This window comes from Sturnus vulgaris, chromosome 13 (genome assembly GCF_052056855.1).
Source record: "Sturnus vulgaris isolate bStuVul1 chromosome 13, bStuVul1.hap1, whole genome shotgun sequence".
NCBI lineage: Eukaryota > Metazoa > Chordata > Aves > Passeriformes > Sturnidae > Sturnus > Sturnus vulgaris.
The window spans coordinates 5,544,694-5,554,653 of record NC_142255.1 but is presented as its reverse complement, the minus strand read 5'-3'; positions in this window follow the sequence as shown (position 1 = coordinate 5,554,653).

Sequence of the window (9,960 nt, the reverse complement as noted above, 5' to 3'; positions counted from 1 at the left end):
AAAAAATTACTTCGATGTTTTTAAAATTTTTACCCTATATACCAAAAGGAAAAAAAGGACCAATTGCACAGGCCTCGTGCTCCCAGCCTTCCTAAAGGGCAAGGAATGGAGGACACCAGACTCAAAGGCTCTGCACTAACATATATCTTATTACAGAAGTAAGGACTCAATGGGCTGTCACTATTGAATTTCAATTTCTAGCAAACATATTCAAAACCAGCACAAGACTACACAACAATCCACATGATTTAGTACACGAATGCAGCAAGCTTTTACCTAAAGACAGCAAGTTTTGTCCCACACCACTCACTTCTTTATTCCTTTCGACATTTTAATGTTGGTTTCCTAAAATACTTCGGTGGGGTGTCATGACAATGAGCACAACAAACAGTACCTCATCTGCTGCCCTGAGAAACTATCCTTTTCCTCTCACTGATGGCTACCAGCTAAATTAGGCAATGGGCAGAAGGTTGCAGGTAAACCAAGCCACCAGATATCTCCCTCCTCTCTTAGCTAAGAGCCTGAAGGGGCAAGCCTTCTCCCACTCCAGCACTCACACTACCAACCTTCTTCACTTGCCTCCATTGAAAACTAAACCTCTTCTTCCTGCTCCTCCACACGCAGCTCTTTAGGAGACAAATGTTTTCCACTTTTCCACTACCTTCTCTCATGTCTGTCTCTCAGCCTCTCTTAGCACCCGATGAACTGGGAATGACCTGTGTCTCCTGCTTATTTTAACGGCAAGATCTGTAGCAGGTGGGACTTTCCTCCAGCCCATTACAGCACTACACTGCTTCTAACACCACAAAGTCCCAGGCTTCCTAGAGGACAAGAGCCCTTGCAGAGCCTGAAATCTCTGTTATCAGAGAATTAAACAGGAAGGCTTAGTTGATGGTTTATTTGTGGATAATCCATATAACAGATGCAATATAATGCTAAAACTCCACTGTGCTAATTGTTCTTCTTCAGTCCCTGACCCACAGCCCTGCAGTTTGCACCAGCTTGCTGGAAAGATACCCTTCTACAAATTCTTCATCAGACCTAAATTAAATAGAGTAATGGCAGAAGGGCAGGAGGGTTGTTAAAAAGAAATTGGAGAATTAAAGAAAGATGATATGGTGAACCTATTCTAGCAGGAAACGAGAGAGATGAGATTCTTCTAGCAGTTTCCCCACTGAATACAAAATTGTAGGATTTCCCTATTCTTAATATTGCATCATTCACAGGATTCCTGCAATATTCACAGGAAATATTCCTGCAAGGTAAATGCAATCTTCAGTTAAGCAAAAAAGAAAACTGTCAAGCTTTCACAGCCTTCCCTCTCTTGATTATCAGAGCATCTTTATCTACTACATGGGACATTGTAATTAAGAGTGTAATGCTTTACTGCTCAAATCTTCTCCAAGACATCCTCCACAGGCTTTGTCTGTAATTGTGCCATTTATTTCCTACATTGCATTATGTCTCTGGAAATGTACAGGAACAGTGTGTGTGAAGAATACAACGGGCACTTTGTACAGCAGAGCTAATCCTTTGGGTTACAAGCAGTGAACTCCAGGATTGGGAAAGGCTCCCTTGCAACCCTGTATCCTTGCCCCATGGTTCACTCAGATTAAGAATGCTTTTTGTGTTTTTAATTATGTCATTCACTATTTACATAAAGTCCTTCTAATAACCTTGACAAAAGATGGTGTATAGTCCATACCATACATGATATATCTCCTGAAGACAGCTTTGAGAAATTCAGAGAGGGTTTCCAAACCTAGGATAGTGTTTGGACTAAATATCTCAAAGGAGTCTTTGCTACTACTGTCTTTTACATACTTAGCCTTCTCCTTCCCCTCCTCCTTTGTTTCCTTGTGTTTTCTCCCTATTTGAATGTATTTGCCTTAGTTTTCCTTATTAAACATTTCTGTTCTCTGGATGCTCTCTATTTGAGCTGTATCCATTCAGTGCAGCACCACCAGCTCTATTCCCTGCCTATGTGAGAAACTCTCAGGTCCTACTTCAGAAAAATATTCAGAAAAACATGGACCTTAAGGACACAGTTAGGCAGCCCTTACTGAATACAGCTCTTTCCAAACCAGGGATGCTGGCTGGAGCACAGCTTCAAGGGAAAAAGCCAGTCCTGAAAGTAAAAAGGCCTCACTGGTGGCAGGCAGGAAAGTTGTAAAGCAGAGCTCCAATTAAGGTAAGCACCTGGTGGGCTCCTTCCTGCCCAAAGGAAACCATAACTCACCTGCCCTTTCACTAAGGGTCAGCTGCTGTTAACTGCCTCATTGTGTTTGCTGCTTCCTCACCTCCAAGTTTCTCACCTGGGCAGTCCTCTAGCTCAAAAAAAAAATCTTTGTTTAGAAATGAGCTATAGAGTAAACACTATCTTTGTGCAGCTATTTTGAAATACACAGGCATTTTCTTCACTTCTGTGGATTCTGTGAGCTCCAGCTAGAAGGTGTGTGCTCTGACAGTACTGTAATGTACACATTAACACTTTTCACCCAAACAATGGCATCAAGTATATTATTTAATATTTTCACCATATAATCAGTAAAGCATTTCTATATGCCATTAAGTATCATCACATTCCAATCTGAACTGCCTGTATGGGATAATTTCTGAAAGGTATTGCAAGTTACAACATTGAAACACAAACAATGAAAATAAAATTTACCTTACTTATTAAATGAAAGATTATAATTTACAAACAAGTGCTGTCATGGCACTGTACTACTTACTGCAAGAAGTAATTAAACCTGCATCCTTATTTTGTTGGTACAAGATTCGTTGCAAGCCTCAGCCTTCATAGTATAATTGAAAAACTAGACAGTTATGGGAGAAAGACACAGAAACATCCAATATGACTGAGATTATATAATGATGTTATTTCTCTTATTCTAAGACACAGCACCGCAGTTCTGCACTATGGAATAAATAAACTGTCATCAGAAAGGCCCATGGTTCCCCAAAAAGCATCCCACTCACTGAAGAGGTTTATTATGAAATTTTTAATATCCAGGTTTCTTGAAAAATGCATGACATCACGCCCCTCACTCACTGTGCTTTGTTCAGCACTTGTGCTATGCAAAATCATGAAAAACTGTTGAACAGTCAGCCCTACCCCGTGGCGTTTTGCTGTCACCACTGTGGGACAAGCAGCCCCTTGTTCTGGGCTGTTGTTGACCACAGTCATTGTTCAGATGAGCCCTGACATGCTCAGCTGGACAGAAGAGCAGTGGCAGCTGTGGGACAAACACACGCAATTAGCCAGCACCTGCCATGCACAGCACTCACAAGCCTCATTCAGAACATTAAGCTGTCCCCTGATAGATAAGGAGGCTACTAAAGGCAGAAAAACTATATTAGAGAGAACACTACAAATTAGACAAACAACTGTTGCATTGCCTGGATAATATTAGTGAAGCACAGTATACCCCAGAAAACAAATGTTACTAAGGGGCAATCTCCTGTTCCTCCCACGTACAGGCAGGACTAATTGCAGAGATGCTGTGGCTTCTGCTGCAGGTGTTCAGCAGGGGGAAGATAAGAGAGGGTTTGAGAAGAACTACTCACAGATTGCACCAAAAAGCTAAGGTGGTTAGTGTTATACAGACCACTAAACCTTTCATTCTTTCCAGCTCCAGCAGGGCTCCTAAGTTCATTGTCCACTTGAAGTACACAGCTAAAGCTCTGTCCATCCAAATGACTACCAGCATGTTGTGTACACTACTGAATGTCACTGAACTCATACTCCTACTAAAAAAAGTAGGGGTTTTGTTTGGGTTTTTTTAAATACACAAACCACCAAAAAGGAAATTAATCTTCTCAGAAAGGCGATGAATATTCCTACTGCAGAATGCATTGAACCACTTAACTAACTGCACAGAACACAAGCCCATTGCCTAGCAGACCTGGCCAGACCACATTTTCCACTACATTTTTATTTTGAAAACAGCTGAATGCACAAACCAAAAGTCAGTTTCATTCCTCAAGTAAATAATCTGGGCTAAGAGTAAATCAACCAATGCACTTGGAAAACTATCAGTCTATATTCTAAACACATTCCAGTTAGTGCTACTTGAGCCCTTCTGTGTTTGTTTTCTTTGAATCTGAGTGAATGCATTTGATTCTCGTAAATGATAAGTCCTCTGAAAAGCCAAGTCCACACCTATTTTTTCAACATTGACTCGAAGTAAATACATAATTACTCTGAAACAATATAAAAAGATGCATTGGAAATCCATGTTGCCAGTGCTCTCCTATGGCAGTTCTATTCAGGAAATGGAACTAATGCATGAATCGGGAAACTAACCAATAAAACAAATGGCAAATTTTCAGTCACCTGTCTGCAAACCATCTGCATACCTAGAATTCCCCAGGACAATGTGTGAATAGTGTTAAACAGCAAACCATGTTTGGGATGTATCCACAGGCAGCTCAACAATAAGCAAATAGTTTTGCAGGCAGATGAATTGAAGAACTATTTCCTAGGCTAATCAGCACGGGATATCTTATGCCTCAAAAGGGGGAAATTCTGCTGCAACTTCCCATCACAGATAGGGACCTGTCCTCTAGCCACTAACCTCTTTTCAAAGGACATCTAGAACATTACTTCTTTTTATCACTTGAACTCACACAACAACATGAAAATTTTTTAAGTAGAAAACAGAAATAGGATTGAGTAAGCCTGGCTTCCATAGCAAAAATCAAACAACCAACCAACCAAGAGGAAGTAGGATCATGCAAAGGAGACTCCAGAAATCTGCCTCTGGATTTTTATGGTTTACATTGAGCAAAATTTATGTGGTGACTGCACTGGTTCCTCTGTAGTCTAATGAGGTCCAGATTTTCTTTCCTTTAACTCAAAAACATGTACTTTAATAGTTGATGCTAAGTCTGAAGTGTTACAAGCCAGGTACCTTTGATTTCAGTCATATTAGTAGTCAGGATTGTATTATATATTGTATTATAGTCAGGATTGTATGCTAAGGACTCTGAAGATTTACCAAAACTACAGTAACAATCTCATCAGTCATTTAAGGAACAAGAGGAAGAAGTTTTAGGGCTCACCTTTACTGTACACAGCTACTTGCACCAAGAAGCTATTTGGTAAATCTGACTTTGCAGAAAGATGGCCCATTCTCTTCCTTAAAAGTGGGATGATCAGCTTGAATGACAAATGCTGGAGGTTTAGGATAACTTCTAGGGAAAACCATTACCATGAAAAAAATCACTCCTGATCCTGAAAAAGCCTATTTAAGTCTGAGCTAGTGAGATAATTAGTGATATGGTTAGCCTTTCCTGAAGGACATTAGGTGATTTCAGATATCTACAATATGTGGATTAGTGTGCAAGTCATAGAATCACAGAATCATCTAGGCTGGAAAAGGCCTTTAAGATCATCCAGTCCAATCTTTAACAAAGCACTGTCAATCCCACCATTTAATCATGTCCCAAAGTGCCACATCAACACATATTTTCAATTCCTCTAGAGATGGTGACTTAAACACTTCCCTAGGCAGCTGTTCCAATGTCTAATAACCCTTTCAGTGATGAAATTTTTCCTAATATCCAGTCTGAACCTCCCCTAGTGCAACTTGAGGCCATTTCTTCTTGTTCTTTTGCTTGTTATTTGGGAGGCTGACACCTGGCTACGCCCTCCTTTCAGGGAGTTGTAGAAGGCAACAAGGTCACCCCCGAGCCTCTTTCTCACCAGGCGAGAAACTGAACACTCCCAGCTTCCTCAGCTACTCCTCATCAGACTTGGGCTCCCGACCCTTCCCCAGCTCTGTTGCCCTTCTCTGGACTCACTCCAGCACCTCAACCTCCTCCTTAGAGCAAGGGGCCCAACACTGGATACAATATTCAAGGTGCATCAATGCAGTGTGACCAGTGCAGAGTGAAGGGCACTGCACACTGTGCTCAGGTGATGCTTTCTGGGAAAGAAATATTTCCAGAGCTCAAAGGGAATTACTCTCATATATGAGAGCTATAGTTCAATGTAGCACATAGGCATGCTTTAGAACAAGTTTTGAGGTAATAAACTAAACTACTCTTAGCTTTAAAAGAAGAAACCACAGCCAGAATTTACAAAATTGATGTCAAAGACCTCCAAAACTAGATTAAAGGAGCCCAGTTTTAAAAATGTCTTTGAGCCCAGTGCTCTCAGAAGTGGAGAGCATTGATATGGCTCTGCAGGGACATACTGGATGATGGGAAACCTGTGGACCAGCTCCCAGAGCACCAGATGGTACAGCTCATGCTTCTGTGCTTTATGACATGCCCAGCTTTCCCCCATTACCTGCCTTTCCTGATAATATCTCTAAGTTTCTGCACAGTGCTCAGTCATATGTGTGATAATTTCTGTACTTCACTCTACAAACTGAGCCTTTTAAGTAGTTCGGTAACATATTTCTGCAACTGTCCTCTGCTATAGAGATATGATCTGTCTTCTGCATCATCTATCTTCTGACTCAGGAGAGAACATACTGTCATGTTAAATGAGGTCACTATCACCTAGTGCTCCTGAAAAAAAACCCAAGAGAACTCTCTGAAGTCTGTCTGCATATGACACATAGCATCTAAATTGTGTGTCTAGCATTTAATCCATTTATTGGCACAAACTATGCTGGTAAAAAGTATTTGCTTTTAGCGTGTCAGCAAAACCTGGGCCCTGTGCCTGGGCATTTCTGAAAATCCAAGGATCAGATTCTCAACCAAAACACAAAGGTATCCCAGTTCTCATTCTACAAGAAAGTCACTTGGTTGGACTTGAGAGTGCCTTTTCCTAGTTTATATTACCTTCCCACATGGATTAAGTTTGGGCATCTATAAATTATTATGGGGTAACTCATCTCCACTAAAGTACCTGGACTTTTGACATCTGTAGGGCTGATACTCAGGTGTCAGTATGTGGGTCTCAGGCTTATTATAAAGATGAAGTCATAACAGTCATGAAAGTGAAAGATGCCAGCACAGTAGAGCAGGAGATATGGGCCAGATGCAGGTCTTGTGCTGATAGTGAATATATTGCAAGCATAGGCACTAAACACGAAGAGGAGGAGAGAAAAGCAAATCACTGGTTCATAAACAGTTTCTGTTCATAAAGAATCATAAAAACACTGCATTTAAGAGACTACATGTGTTAAATACATAGGAGACAATGAATCACTGAGTTTACAGTAATAAGGCAGTGAAGCAGTGTATGTTCACAGATGAGGAAGGCTGGCTTAGCTTTTCAGGCTCTTTTTCTGGGAGCAGGATTATCTGCTGGCTAAATCTCCTTTGCAGAAGAGGCAATAAAAGTTCTTGGCTGCAGAAGAACTGACAGTGGTTCCAAAAGAAAAAAAAACCAACTCAAATCTCTCATTGCTGCCAAGAAATCCACAGCAGAGCAGGAATCACCAAAAGCTGTAGTTTGGAACAGATGAAACAGAGCACCAGGACACTGCCCAGGAGAGGCAGAACCAGGAAAAGGGTCTGGTTTTCATAGAGAGGATACAGCAGTAGGAAACTAAGTCCCACAACAGCTACTCCCTAACTCTCCCCTCAGTGTGATGAGGGAGAGAACTGGAAGGGCAAAAGTGAGAAGATTTGCGTGTCAAGATAAAGACAGTTTAATCAGGAGAATGGGAAGCAAAAAACCAAACCAAATCAAACCAAAAAGCAAAACAATTGATACAAAAGCAATCAATTAACCCCAGCTACATCAATATCCAGCCAGTTCCCAAGCAATGGCAACCCTTGGAAAACTCACCCCAGTCTCATTGCTGAGCATGATATTGTAGAGAACAGAATATGCCTTTGGTCACCTGGGGTCAGCTGTGACCAAAGCCCAGCTGTGTCCCAGCCTCTTGCCTACCCCCAGTCCCCTCACTGCAGGGGCAGAGTGAGAATTGGACAAAGCCTGGACACTGCAAGCTCTGCTCAGCAGTGGCTAAAACATCTGTGTGATACCAGCACTGTTTGGTGACAAATCCAAAGCACAGCACTGCACAGCTGCTGTGAAATAAATGAACCCCATTTCAGGTAAACCCAGTACAGGGACCCACTCACACCCAGCTAAAGCTGACTGAACCTTGCCAACAGTCATTATCCCATGTTCAGCCTACAGCTGCACTTGAGTAAGAGTTCCCAGAGGAGTGCAATTCAGGCTTGGGTGCCTCACTCTCTAATGAAGCAGTAAGAGACAGACTTATTTTACAGAAAATTCTGGGAGCTGACTTGCACAGCTTACACAGAAGCCAGAGAAAGCTGTGTGGATAGATGGACAGACCACACACCTGGGCTAGTGACCTAGATGCAGACTAAAGACAGGAATAAAAGGAAGCTTTACTGCACAATGGCCAGTGAAGCTGAAATCTGTGCCGCTTAATCTTTTAAAAAAGGGCACCCACTTAAAAATTCTGTGTTCCTGCCACAGACATGGGTAACACTCTTGGACACACTGCAAACTCTGCTGGATTTGGTTTTTGCAGGGCACTCCTACCCTGGGGAACAAATTTTGCAGAGGTGGGATCTCCTAGACCCCTCTACATTCAGACTCTTGAAATGAGTCAGTCTCCCAGTTAAGTGGACATCTTGGGTTAACAGTTTATTCCTTCAGTGGCAATCTTCAGGGAAAGTAAATATACACATATGAGTCTGCTGAAAACCAGTAACTTTTACTTTACATATCACAAGTTACAGGCTCATATAGATACAATAACCACCCACATGCACTTGCCCTCTTTTCAGCAACCTCACAACAACTCTCTAATATCAGAGGTCTCTGAGTAATCTAGTTCAGTATCATTCAGTCTGACTCTCTCTCTTTAGCTGAATCAAGCAGTAACAAAACATTTCTCTTCCCTCATGTCCTATCTTTCCTCCACCAGCAGTTTGCTTATACTCTCCTTAAAAGAAAAAGGTTAAGCAGAGGTGCTTTTATGTATAATTTGTAGCTACTTTGCTATGCTCTCATTAGCCTCATCACCTAATCACTGCCCTTGAATCTCCATTGCACCCTCACCTTTATGTCGAGATTCAGATTATAAATGTTTTGCCATGGAAAGCAGCCATTTTCTTACTTATGGAGGTCCCACTACGATGCACAGCTACCCAGAAATACAGAGTATTTCACCATCTCATGATGCTGTCTGAAAGAATTTTGTTCTTTGCAGTGGCTCAACTGAGAGGCTGAAGAAAAACTGACAGAACTCTCTATTCCAAATTCAGTTTGCAGTCTTACACAAACATACCAACTGCCCAATAACAAGCATTATTCATCAATTGTACCCAAACATTGTATCTTTTTGTAATGATTATGCAAATGTAAAATGCTGATTTTTGAGTATTGACTACTCCAGTAGGGTTAACAATGTCAGATCTCTCATCTGACATTACAATATCTGCTTCAGAGAGCACATTGCAAAAATATCCAGCATTTTTAAAAACATTTTGCAGTGGTGTTTTCACCTGTGAGTCATTGTTGACTTGCAAGCATGAACGTGAATGAATGTTATGCAACTTTTACTGAATAAGCTACTGGATCAATTCACTCACCTGAGCACTTCCTGATGATGTGTTGGTGTTTTCTGTGCTTTTGAATGAAAAGCCTAGCAAAAGTGTCAACATGTAATATTCACACATTGCAACAAGCACAGAGAAGTTAAGAAATAGAAATAATAAATGGGTAAACCACAAAAGACCAAAACCAACACTGAAACAAATTCAACCGAGCTCAAAGTAATGATTCTGTGGACCAAATCCAGTGGAAGTGATTATGCTCAATGCATGGCTTCTAACTTCATCACTTTCTGCTTCATAGCTGGTAGAACCTGACTGAAGTCAGGTTTGACAGAGTGAAAATAGAAGAATTCTTTTACGTTTTACCTTCCCGTGTTTGCTGTATCTTAACTTGAACATTCTTCCTTTCTTTGGTAAGTTTTACTCAACTTTATCTTGCATTTAAAAGAAGTTATT